This window comes from Dendrobates tinctorius, unplaced genomic scaffold (assembly GCF_039654945.1).
Source record: "Dendrobates tinctorius isolate UK_male_01 unplaced genomic scaffold, ASM3965494v1 ptg000082l, whole genome shotgun sequence".
In the NCBI taxonomy this organism is placed as follows: domain Eukaryota; kingdom Metazoa; phylum Chordata; class Amphibia; order Anura; family Dendrobatidae; genus Dendrobates; species Dendrobates tinctorius.
In genome coordinates this window covers 15,220,529-15,234,408 of record NW_027361750.1, presented here as the reverse complement: position 1 = coordinate 15,234,408, position 13,880 = coordinate 15,220,529, and the positions used below count along the sequence as shown (strand labels likewise).

Here is a 13,880-nt window from a genome sequence, read left to right as displayed (position 1 = left end):
CAGGACTTCTAGTTTGCACAGGAATCAGCAGGGTCAGTTGTAGTGTTCAGTGTGTTACCTATTTTCCCTAGTGAGTTGCTACACTATTATAACAACAGCTCAGCAATAGCGAGAGGAATAGAAAGTCCTAAACCATTTGATAAATACTCTAACATGTGTCGTACAACTGCAGCAGTGAAGAAGATGGGTGTGAATAACACAAAGATTCAATTAACAGGGGGAGAGAGAGAGATATGGGAAGCAGTGCCAGACTGATTGATATGGTAAAAATCATGTAAACACGTAGGAACATGAACTTTATGTAGAAAACCACAATTCTTTATTAGAATCAAAGCAAACAAAAAATATGTATAAAAGCATAAAAATGAGCATAGGAAACATAAGCAGAGTCACACAAAGAAGTCATAGAATAGGCTCAAAGCACACAGCTAAAATAACAAAGGAGTGGCTTAGGCTACTTTCAGACATCCGTCTTTTGTGTTCCGGCGCCGTGCGGTGAAAAGCCGTACTGCCGGATGCCTCGTGCAGTGCTGACACCGGATGTATGTGCGCGGCCGGATACGGTGTCGTGAAGATTTAAAGGAGCCAGACCGCAAAGAGGGCGAGAGATGCAGACAGGTATGATGATCTGGGGGACGGGAGGAGGAGAGAGATAGATCCGGGGGACGGGAGGAGAGAGAGAGAGATCCGGGGGACGGGAGGAGAGAGAGATCCGGGGGTCGGGAGGAGAGAGAGAGAGATCCGGGGGACGGGATGAGAGAGAGATCCGGGGGATGGGAGGAGAGAGAGTCCTGGGGGACGGGAGGAGAGAGAGGGATCCGGGGGATGGGAGGAGATAGAGATCCGGGGGACGGGAGGAGAGAGAGAGATCCGGGGGACGGGAGGAGGGAGAGAGACTTTTTCCTGCAGACGGCAGTCACTTATGGGGTTAAATCACAAAGTGTCTGGGCATGCGCTGTTCGGAAAACCGTTACGGCGCTGTCAAAAAACGTTCCAGGAACATTTTTTGCAGACGCCGGGCGGCGCATTTTTGCCGTCTCCAGCAGAAACCTGACACGCCGCATGCCCATCCGGCATGGTGCGACGATAATAATAGTCAATGGGGAAAAAAACGGATCCAGTGCCAACCGGCGCCGGATCAGGTTTTTTACATTTTTGCCGCATTGTGTCGGATTCCGGAATACGGATGTGTGATAGTAGCCTTAAGAACAACTCTGACAATTCTTGACTGGCCCAGCCAGAGCCCTGACCTAAACCCAATTGAGCATCTCTGGAGAGACGTGAAAATGGCTGCTCACCAATGCTCACCATCCAACCTGACAGAACTGGAGAGGATCTGCAAGGAAGAATGGCAGAGGATCCCCAAATCCAGGTGTGAAAAACTTGTTGCATCATTCTCAAGAAGACTCATGGCTGTACTAGCTCAAAAGGGTGCTTCAATTCAATACTGAGCAAAGGGTCTGAATACTTATGACCATGTGATATTTTAGTTTTTCTTTTTTAATAAATTTGCAAAAAATTTTGTTTTTTTCAGTCAAGATGGGGTGCAGAGTGTACATTAATGAGAAAAAAAATGAACTGTTTTGAATTTACCAAATGGCTGCAATGAAACAGAGAATATATTCCCTTATAATATTCGATGTGCTGTATGTAGGTAACAAACGATAATGTGCTAGAGTGCATGAATAGGGCCTATATAACGTCAGTAATGGTTCTATCCATGATTGCCACAGCTTACAAAACTTGGATGAAATTCTAACTTGAATTTCTATCATTCTTTTGCATCTGCTACTTCAAGGGGGAGCATCTGGTTTGAAACCATTGCCTCTGGCAATTATGAATAGGTCTTTTATAGACATTAAACTGTAATTATACACTATTCAATGCTGAAATTGCAACACCAAGCAAGAGAAAAGTCATGGAATTTTGGAAATGAAATATCGATAGACATGTTAATGATATGCAAATGATGAAAATATAGAAACAACATTTATTAAAACATTTTGATTTATTTAGTATAGAATTTGAGTATCAAATGCAAAATTACTTGCATGTACACGTATTGGCTGTTATCAGTGAGGTTATTAATTATTGTCTGAGCAAAGTTCTGACACGCTAAATGCACTTGGTCAAGCAAAGCAGCAACATCCACTGCTGGCAGCTCCCCTTACATTTGCTAATCATCTTTTTGTCCTGATTTCAGAAATGTATATAGTTTTTCTTTAGCACGTATAGTTTCCATGGAGCAGCATCATTATTGTAAGGTATAGGAAATATACTGGCGACATTAAGAAAATAGTAATCTACATATAAAAAAAAATGCTTCACCTTACAAAACAGTTTTTATTAAACCAAAATAATTTCACGTGCAAAATAGAAACCAAAATATGCTGGAAAAATGCTGGAGAATTTCTGTGAAATGTACTGAAACCCTCGTGAATTTGTCTTTGCCATGGTTTTCACAAAGTTTTTGATCAATTCCAACTTTATATGTAGTGGAGGGAGAAAGATTTTTGTTGGAGCAACTAAAGGATTAAGCTGAGCATTGTCTCTGCCTGGAGCATAGAGGATTCTCTGTCCCCAATCACGACAAGTATAATGCTCTACTGTATTACTACTGTCCCATAAACACAAGAAGAAACAGTATTTTGTGAAACCTCCTTGCTTTCCCATTAGCAGACCAATCACTTTCAAATCTTCACAGTTATTTCATTGTTGATGTTTAGATTGTATAGCATCCAAAACATTTGAAAAATTTTCGCAACTTTCCTTTAGATGACATGAGTGAGCAATAGGGATTGTTGGTTTCATATTTCTATTGTGAAGCAGCACTGCTTTCAAACTTCTTTTGGATGAGTCAATAAACAATCACCAATCTGTAACAAAATACTCTTGTGATTCAGTTCTTCAAAGAGGCCATTCAGACTGTTACAGTACACCATTGGTCCATCAACTGTGAAAAATTGTGTTAAAGTGTTACTTCTGTTTCAGTAATAACACACTTTGACATCATGAAGAAGATTCTTCTGTTTCAACCTAGATGCAAGAAGTTCAGCTTTATCTTTTGACTAGAGTTGAGCGAAACGGGTCGAACAATTTCAAAAGTCGCCGACTTTTGGCAAAGTCGGGTTTCATGAAACGAAACCCGACCCTAGGATGAGGTCGGCCACGAGGTCGGCGACTTACGCGCCAAAGTCGCATTTCAAAAGTTTGTTTAGCGCTCTTTTTCAGCCAATCAGGATCCACGGACACTGTGGGCAACGTGATGACACAGGCAGGGGTCACCACCATCTTTCAGAAGGGCATGCAAGTGATTGGCTTGCTTTGGTGGGCGTCACAGGGGTTATAAAAGGGCGTGCACGCCGACCGCCATCTTACTTCTGCCGATCTTAGCATAGGGAGAGGTTGCTGATTCTGTAGGGAGAGCGTTAGGCAGGGAAGAAGACAAAAAAACTGCTTCTGCTGCTAGCGATTTTGCCTGTGCAACACACCAGTCACTGTGTGTGCAGTGCAAGGGGAGGCTATATTGTGGTGGATCAGCGGTGTTGGTTGTTAGGCTGCCTTCTAAGGCTTCCTGACAGCTGCATTGCTGTTTCCCCACTGCTCTGCAAACTGCTTTTTTAAAACCAATCCCAATTTTTTTTTTGTCCTGCTAAGGTACTGAGCGTGCATTTATTCACACCATACAGCGGTGTACGCTCCTCACACAGTACCGTGTAATGGCTGTTATCACAGCCACAGTGAAGCTATCTGTGTGTCACTGTGGAAGGATAAGTGGAGGACTTGTTCCGTTCTTACAGACCTACACTCTAGGGAGATTCTTATTCTGCCCAATTCTACAATTCACTTTTTTCACACCTGTGCCATCGAGCCTGTGACATAGCGCTCTGATATTCAGTGGGCCTCACACAATCCAAAAGTGTCCAGTGTCCACAAGTGTCTGCAGAAATTCAAAATCTCCCTTATCCTGTAGTCACTTTTTTCACACCTGCTGCATCGAGCCTGTGACATAGCGCTCTGATATTCATTGGGCCTCACACAATCCAAAAGTGTCCAGTGTCCACAAGTGTCTGCAGAAATTCAAAATCTCCCTTATCCTGTAGTCACTTTTTTCACACCTGTGCCATCGAGCCTGTGACATAGCGCTGTGATATTCAGTGGGCCTCACACAATCCAAGTGTCCAGTGTCCACAAGTGTCTGCAGAAATTCAAAATCTCCCTTATCCTGTAGTCACTTTTTTCACACCTGTGCCATCGAGCCTGTGACATAGCGCTGTGATATTCAGTGGGCCTCACACAATCCAAGTGTCCAGTGTCCACAAGTGTCTGCAGAAATTCAAAATCTCCCTTATCCTGTAGTCACTTTTTTCACACCTGTGCCATCGAGCCTGTGACATAGCGCTGTGATATTCAGTGGGACTCACACAATCCAAGTGTCCAGTGTCCACAAGTGTCTGCAGAAATTCAAAATCTCCCAGAAATTCAAAATCTCCCTTATCCTGTAGTCACTTTTTTCACACCTGTGCCATCGAGCCTGTGACATAGCGCTGTGATATTCAGTGGGCCTCACACAATCCAAGTGTCCAGTGTCCACAAGTGTCTGCAGGAATTCAAAATCTCCCAGAAATTCAAAATCTCCCTTATCCTGTAGTCACTTTTTTCACACCTGTGCCATCGAGCCTGTGACATAGCGCTGTGATATTCAGTGGGCCTCACACAATCCAAGTGTTCAGTGTCCACAAGTGTCTGCAGAAATTCAAAATCTCCCTTATCCTGTAGTCACTTTTTTCACACCTGTGCCATCGAGCGTGTGACATAGCGCTGTGATATTCAGTGGGCCTCACACAATCCAAGTGTCCAGTGTCCACAAGTGTCTGCAGAAATTCAAAATCTCCCTTATCCTGTAGTCACTTTTTTCACACCTGTGCCATCGAGCCTGTGACATAGCACTGTGATATTCAGTGGGCCTCACACAATCCAAATGTCCAGTGTCCACAAGTGTCTGCAGAAATTCAAAATCTCCCTTATCCTGTAGTCACTTTTTTCACACCTGTGCCATCGAGCCTGTGACATAGCGCTGTGATATTCAGTGGGACTCACACAATCCAAGTGTCCAGTGTCCACAAGTGTCTGCAGAAATTCAAAATCTCCCAGAAATTCAAAATCTCCCTTATCCTGTAGTCACTTTTTTCACACCTGTGCCATCGAGCCTGTGACATAGCGCTGTGATATTCAGTGGGCCTCACACAATCCAAGTGTCCAGTGTCCACAAGTGTCTGCAGGAATTCAAAATCTCCCAGAAATTCAAAATCTCCCTTATCCTGTAGTCACTTTTTTCACACCTGTGCCATCGAGCCTGTGACATAGCGCTGTGATATTCAGTGGGCCTCACACAATCCAAGTGTTCAGTGTCCACAAGTGTCTGCAGAAATTCAAAATCTCCCTTATCCTGTAGTCACTTTTTTCACACCTGTGCCATCGAGCGTGTGACATAGCGCTGTGATATTCAGTGGGCCTCACACAATCCAAGTGTCCAGTGTCCACAAGTGTCTGCAGAAATTCAAAATCTCCCTTATCCTGTAGTCACTTTTTTCACACCTGTGCCATCGAGCCTGTGACATAGCACTGTGATATTCAGTGGGCCTCACACAATCCAAATGTCCAGTGTCCACAAGTGTCTGAAGAAATTCAAAATCTCCCTTATCCTGTAGTCACTTTTTTCACACCTGCTGCATCGAGCCTGTGACATAGCGCTGTGATATTCAGTGGGCCTCACACAATCCAAGTGTCCAGTGTCCACAAGTGTCTGCAGAAAATCCAAATCTCCCTTATCCTGTAGTCACTTTTTTCACACCTGTGCCATCGAGCCTGTGACATAGCGCTGTGATATTCAGTGGGCCTCACACAATCCAAGTGTCCAGTGTCCACAAGTGTCTGCAGAAATTCAAAATCTCCCAGAAATTCAAAATCTCCCTTATCCTGTAGTCACTTTTTTCACACCTGTGCCATCGAGCCTGTGACATAGCGCTGTGATATTCAGTGGGCCTAACACAATCCAAGTGTCCAGTGTCCACAAGTGTCTGCAGAAATTCAAAATCTCCCAGAAATTCAAAATCTCCCTTATCCTGTAGTCACTTTTTTCACACCTGTGCCATCGAGCCTGTGACATAGCGCTGTGATATTCAGTGGGCCTCACACAATCCAAGTGTCCAGTGTCCACAAGTGTCTGCAGAAAATCTAAATCTCCCCTGTCCTATAGACACCTTGTACCTTGTTTTACATTACTATATAGTTTGTAGGATTTTGTCTACATTTCTACAAAAAATGAGGAAGGCTGGTGGAAGAGGCCGTGGAATTGGGCGGGGGTTGGCAGCTGGTAATGATGGTGTTGGTGGTGGATCTGATGGTAGTTGCAAAAGCAAAATAGGACCGAATGCAGGAAGTGTTGAGCCTGCGTCATCGTCTGGCTCCATAAGGCTTCGAAGGCTTAGTTTTCTAGGAGTTGGCAAACCGCTTTTAATGCCAGAGCATCAGGAAAAAGTTTTGTCTTACATTGCTGACTCAGCCTCCAGCTCTATCGCCACTTCTTCTGAAGTTGTAAAAAGTAAAAGCACTGAGTCGTCATTGGAGGCTCATGTTCATGAACCACACCTTTCCTTGTGTCCTTCACCACAACCAAGATTGAAGGATGACGCAGGCCATACTACTGATTACTCCATGGAGCTGTTTTCACATACCATGCCTGGATTATCAAGTGAAATGGTGAATTACCCAGGCCAAGATGAATCTGACATGGAGTGCACTGATGCACAGCCGCTGATAGATGATTCTGCTGGTAAATTCACTCAGAGCACTACATTGTCCTCGCAGTGTACAGAGCCAGATTCTGACCCTGATGAGACTCAGGTGCCCCTTCCCGCACACTATACCACCATACACGGTGACACAGAGGAAGGTGCACATGACATTGAAGAGGAGGTGATGGATGACCCAGTTGTTGACCCAGATTGGCATCCATTGGGGGAAGAGGGTGCTGCTTCCAATAGCTCAGATGAGGAGCATCCACAGCAGACATCAACATCGCAACAGCTGTTATCTGGCAGGCCCGGAGCACTCCAAAGACAGGTTCCAAAAATCAAAAGAGTTGCTGGACAGCTTGTGCAGAGGGTCAAAACATCACAACGTGCTAGGCCGCAAAATGTCTGCCAGAGTAGGAAGAGTGCAGTGTGGCACTTTTTTGAACAAAATCCTCATGATCAGGCCAAGGTTATCTGTAAGAAGTGCGCAAAGACCTTTAGCCGAGGGAAAAATCTGAAAAATTTGAATACCAGTTGCATGCTTAGACATTTAACCAGCATGCACTTGCAAGCGTGGACACAACACCAAACCTCAAGTGCCACATGTGCAACTGATCACAAAGAAGGTAGTCAGCAAAGCTACATTGTTTCCCCCACTGTAAGCCCACCGGTTAGCACAGCAGCAAATGTTGAGGTGTCGTTGCAAGGCCACAGCAGTCAGGGAATCCCACTGTTATATCAACGAAATACTGAATCTAGGCCATCAGAAAGAACACCAACTCCATCACCATCATCAACCCTCTCTCAGTCCGCCCTGTCCACCGCTACTTCCACCATATGCAGCTCTCAAGTCCAGCTCACCCTCCCAGACACTATGAGTAGGTCAAGAATGTACTCAGTCTCTCATCCGCGTACACTGGGTTTGAACGCCCACATTGCCAAACTAATCTCGTTTGAGATGATGCCCTATCGGTTGGTGGAAAGCGCAGCTTTCCACGAACTCATGGCCTATGGAGTACCACGCTATGACCTACCCAGTCGCCACTTCTCTCGCAAAGCCATCCCAGCCCTCCACCATCATGTGAAAGACCGCATTGTCCATGCACTCAAGCAGTCAGTGAATGGAAAGGTGCACCTCACAACTGATGCATGGTCCAGTCGGCATGGCTAGGGCTGTTACGTGTCCATCACTGCGCACTAAGTTAATGTGGTGGATGCAGGGTCCACAGGGGACAGCGGTGGTGGGACAGTGCTGCCTAGCCCATGGTATAGGAAACAGTTGGCTGTAGGCGTTCCACCCTCCTCCTCCTCCAGAAGCGAAAGCTCGTCCACAGAGCGCAGTCGTACGAGCACTCCATCTGCAGCTGCCATTGTTGCACACGAGGTGTCCCCCTATCGAGCAGCTAGTGGAAAGCGTCAGCAGGCTGTGTTGCAGATGATGTGTTTGGGTGACAGACACACCGCCGAGGTGCTGGCCGAGTACTTGAAGCGACAAACTGAGTCATGGCTGGGCAGTGTACATCTTGAGGCAGGCAAGGTAGTTAGTGATAACAGCCGTAATTTTGTGGCAGCCATAGCCCTTTCAAAACTCAGCCACATACCTTGCTTGGCTCACACCTTGAACCTGGTGGTGCAGTGATTCCTCAAAAATTATCCGGAGTTAACAGCCCTGCTCCATAAGGTGCGAAGACTGTGCGCGCACATCCGCCGGTCGCCTGTACACTCCGTTCGTATGCAGAAGCTGCAGCGATTGCTCCACCTTCCCAACCACCGCCTCATTATCGACATTGCAACAAGGTGGAACTCCACCCTGCACATGGTGGAGCGGCTGTGCGAGCAGAGGCAGGCCATAATGCATTTGTGGGAGGATACACGGCCAGGCACTTTGAGAGCAGACATGGAGTTGACAGGTGTGCAGTGGTCGAAGCTGAAAGACCTCTGTAAAGTCCTTCAGTGTTTTGAGGAATGCACACGGCTGGTAAGCGCAGACGACGCCAGCCTAAGCATGAGCATCCCACTTATGCGTCTGCTCATGCAAACTTTGACGCACCTTAAGGAGCAGGCGTCTGCAGCCAATGTTGACGAGGAGGAAGAGGTGGAGGGAATCATTGATGACATTCAGCCATTGTCTGCTCAGGGACCTCTCCTGGACGAGTTGGAGGAAGAAGAGGAGGAGGATGATGATGGGGATGATTACTTAGGGGAGGAGGATGCATCTCGTGGGGCAAGTGAAAATGTTGGCGTGGCAAGGTCTGGTACAGGGTTTGTGCGTGACTGGAGGGATGTGGATTTGCCAGAAAGTGCTCCTCCAACCAGCACTCGCAGTGCATCATTGACACCGGGAACATTGGCCCACATGTCAGATTATGCCTTGTGGATCCTAAAAAGGAACCCCCGCATTGCCAAAATGATGAATGATGACGACTACTGGTTGGCCAGCATCCTGGATCCACACTATAAAGGCAAATTACAAAACATCATGCCACAGGAGAACCTTGACCTAATATTGGCTAATAAACAAGCAACTCTGGTAAATCGGTTGCTTCAGGCATTCCCAGCACACAGCAGCGGTGATGGTTCTCACACGAGCCGTACGGGCCGGGGGCAGCTTGGCAGAGGTGTTCATGGTGCACACAGTAGAAGTGGCGTTGGAGACAGGGGTTTCATGACAATGTTGTGGACTGATTTTTCAAGTACCGCTCACACAACTGGTAATACAGCATCGATGGAAAGTGACAGGAGACAGCAGTTGTCAACTATGGTTACAAACTACTTTTCCTCCCATATCGATGTTCTCCCACACAGGTCATTCCCCTTTGACTATTGGGCTGCTAAACTGGACACCTGGCCTGAATTGGCACAATATGCCTTACAGGAGCTCGCTTGCCCAGCTGCAAGTGTGCTATCGGAAAGAGTCTTCAGTGCAGCTGGATCAATCCTGACAGAAAAAAGGACCCGTCGGTCAACCCAAAATGTGGATGATCTAACCTTCATTAAAATGAACCATGCATGGGTTTCCAAGGATTTTGTCCCACCTTCCCCTGATGACACATAGGGTGACAGAAAAATGGCTTGCTTTGGTCCACCTCTTCCTGGGACTTGACCTATTTCGCCTTTTGCATCAGCTGAATGTCCAACATCAACATATGCCACTTTCTAAAACTCCCTAACTGTGCTGCCTCCCCCCCCCATGGCCTTGTCACCACCTAGCGCACGACACCGTGCGAGTGCCGTTGCCCTGGACAGGTGGGTAGGCCGACTCTTGGGCGCGGGCACTGGCACAGGGTCCCTCATAGTGCAATCAAGTGTCTCTGACGGTGGTGGTGCACACCCGCCGTCAGACACACCGCCGTACTATGAGGGGCCCAGTGCCAGTACCGACGCCCACGAGTGGGCCCCCCTTGCTTGGGCAGGGCCCCAGCATTTGCAATCTTTACCTCTCCCTGCTCCTCCGCTGTGTAGTCTGGGCCGTCAAATCCATACTGTGCCTGACACCGTCTGAGCCTGCCTCCTGATGTATAGACATATCTTTTGAATGTGTACGCTATCCATACATGTTATCCGGGGATACGGTACCCTTTCTCACCTTTGTGCAATCACTTGCAAGCCATACTGGGCCTAACACCGTCTTAGCCTGCCTCCTGATGTATAGACATATCTTTTGAATGTGTACGCTATCCATACATGTTATCCGGGGATACGGTACCCTTTCTCACCTTTGTGCAATCACTTGCAAGCCATACTGGGCCTTACACCGTCTGAGCCTGCCTCCTGATGTATAGACATATCTTTTGAATGTGTACGCTTTCCATACATGTTATCCGGGGATACGGTACCCTTTCTCACCTTTGTGCAATCACGTGTAACCCATACTGGGCATGAGAACGGCTGGCGAGCTGTTAAGAAAGCTACAGCACCTGTGGTTTGCACACGTAAGTTTTTCATTTTTTTCAGGAATGACGGTTAGGCCTAATTCCGGAACTGCGGTTGACCTGCACTTACTGGGAAATTATCGTTCGCGAGTAATAATTGTAATCAGTGATCCCCATCACTAACGTTGTTCAGTGGGTTATCTGCACCTGTAAGCGACAAACGCTGGCCTTTTCAGTGTAGCGCACATGCAGCCACAGACATGTAAGGGCATGACACACCAGTTATTGGCCAATCTCATGTGCCAGAGCCTCACGTGTCCCTCTAGTAAGCCGGACTCGGACCGCGGGGCATGACGGAGTCTCGTTCGTTAACGGAATTAAGCTTGCAATGTGTGCATCTGTTCTGTAGCTGGCATGGTTGAGGTTGCCCGTGTTGAGTCAAATTACACCGTAGGCTCCACTCCTGGTGTTGCCCTTCTAGACATTCCTTTAAGGTTCAGCTTTGCAACCATACTGCCCACGTAAAACAAACACTTTGCCTTCATGAACGCTGTTTGGAGGGTCATGACTCGTGGGAATAACGCCGCCCAATCAGTTAACCTGCTAGAGAGATCCTTCGTTGCTCCCAAGCATGACATCACACTCCCTAGGAAGAAGGTAATGCCACTGTGGCGACCGTACTCCTGGGGGCGACACAAGTGCACTGATGCCCAGCCACTGCTCGATGAATCTGCTGGTACATTGACCCAGACCACTACATTCCCCTCGCACGCTACCCGGCCTGAATCTGACCCTGATGAAACTCATTTTACCCTTCCCATATACAGTTCCATCTTACACGGTGACAAAGAGGAAGCTGCAGATGAAAGTGCAGGTTCGGCCCACCTGCCATCAGACACACCACCGTACTATCAGGGGCCCTGTGCCAGTGCCGTCGCCAACGAGTGGGCCCCCCCTGCTTGCTCAGGATCACAGCACTTGCAAGGTTGAAATACTGTGCAGTGAGATGGAAGATGGGGACGACGAGGAGTCCAGACTAGTACAGGGATTCCCTAGCGAGGAGACTTATTTCATTGTTTTCAATGTTGGGACAGCAATTTTTGGGGAGCACTATACTCTGGAGAATGATAGATGGGGCCCACCATACACTGGAACATTCCAAAGGTGGACATCAGACACTGGAGCAGCATTTACAGGGCCCATTATACACTAGAGCATTAGAAATGGGGCCCATTATGTTTGGAGCATTATTTGGGCCCATAAGACAGTGGAGCTTCATCCATGGGGACCAACATATACTGTAGCATTATGTGGAGCTCATCATATACTGTTTCAAACATTATATGGGACCAATGATTCTGTATGGAGAAATAGATGGGCCTCGTCATGAGATGTAAAAAGTGAAGTATTTTTCATTGTACTATACCGCTATTTCTCTGCCATATCGGAGCATGATGAGTTGTGGTATTATGTGTTAAAGGGGCGCTCTTTCGCCCAGGGCACATGAAAACCTGGAGCCAGCCCTACCCCCTCACAACTTTAGCCAAATAACCCCCATTTTTCAGTGCGTAACTTGTATTATGAAGTTAATTAAGGTTGACCAGCTTAAGTAAGAAGAATTGATGCTTTTGGCATTCAAATGAGCACTGTAGGTGTGTTTCCTGTCCTCCTCTCACTGCCGACTTTTATTCCCCATTGACTTACATTGGGTTTCGTGTTTCGGGACGACCCCGACTTTTCCCTATAATCGGCCGATCTTGCTCGACCCGACTTTTGGAAAAGTCGGGTTTCACGAAACGAAACTCGACCATAAAAAACCAAAAGTCGCTCAACTCTACTTTTGACAATGAAAGGTCTCTGATGAGATAATTTAATGTATGTTGAGTAGAGTTGAGCGACTTTTGGTTTTTTAGGGTCGCGTTTCGTTTCGTGAAACCCGACTTTTCCAAAAGTCGGGTCGAGCAAGATCCTCCGATTATAGGGAAAAGTCGGGGTCGTCCCGAAACACGAAACCCAATGTAAGTCAATGGGGAATAAAAGTCGGCAGTGAGAGGAGGACAGGAAACACACCAACAGTGCCCATTTGAATTCCAAAAGCATCAATTCTTCTTACTTAAGCTTGTCAACCTTAATTAACTTCATAATACAAGTTACGCACTGAAAAATGGGGGTTATTTGGCTACAGACTGTGGGGGGGGAGGGCTGGCTCCAGGTTTTCATGTGCCCTGGGTGAAAGAGCGCCCCTTTAACACATACCACAACTCATCATGCTCCGATACGGCAGAGAAATAGCGATATAGTACAATGAAAAATACCTCACTTTTTACATCTCATGACAAGGCCCATCTAATTCTCCATACAGAATCATTGGTCCCATATAATGTTTGAAACAGTATATGATGAGCTCCACATAATGCTACAGTATATGTTGGTCCCCATGGATGAAGCTCTACTGTCTTATGGGCCCAAATAATGCTCCAAACATAATGGGCCCCATTTCTAATGCTCTAGTGTATAATGGGCCCTGTAAATGCTGCTCCAGTGTCTGATGTCCACCTTTGGAATGTTCCAGTGTATGGTGGGCCCCATCTATCATTCTCAGATGGTGTTAGGCCCAGTATGGATTGCACGTGATTGCACAAAGGTTAGAAAGGGTACCGTATCCCCAGATAACATGTATGGATAGCGTACACATTCAAAATATATGTCTCAGGAGGCAGGCTCAGACGGTGTTAGGCCCAGTATGGATTGCACATGATTGCAAAAAGGTTAGAAAGGGTACCGTATCCCCGGATAACATGTATGGATAGCGTACACATTCAAAATATATGTCTCAAGAGGCAGGCTCAGACGGTGTTAGGCCTAGTATGGATTGCACGTGATTGCACAAAGGTTAGAAAGGGTACCGTATCCCCGGATAACATGTATGGATAGCGTACACATTCAAAATATATGTCTCAGGAGGCAGGCTCAGACGGTGTTAGGCCCAGTATGGATTGCACGTGATTGCACAAAGGTTAGAAAGGGTACCGTATCCCCAGATAACATGTATGGATAGCGTACACATTCAAAATATATGTCTCAGGAGGCAGGCTCAGACGGTGTTAGGCCCAGTATGGATTGCACGTGATTGCACAAAGGTTAGAAAGGGTACCATTTCCCCGGATAACATGTATGGATAGCGTACACATTCAAAATATATGTCTCAGGA

The 13,880-nt window shown here is 46.7% G+C and overlaps 1 protein-coding gene across 1 annotated transcript in view; it reads left to right on the top strand.

Annotated features, from left to right (window-relative positions):
• The window catches only part of NKAIN3 (sodium/potassium transporting ATPase interacting 3), a 1,129,849-nt gene that overhangs the window by 696,526 nt on the left and 419,443 nt on the right, over positions 1–13,880 (top strand). The window lies entirely within an intron of this gene.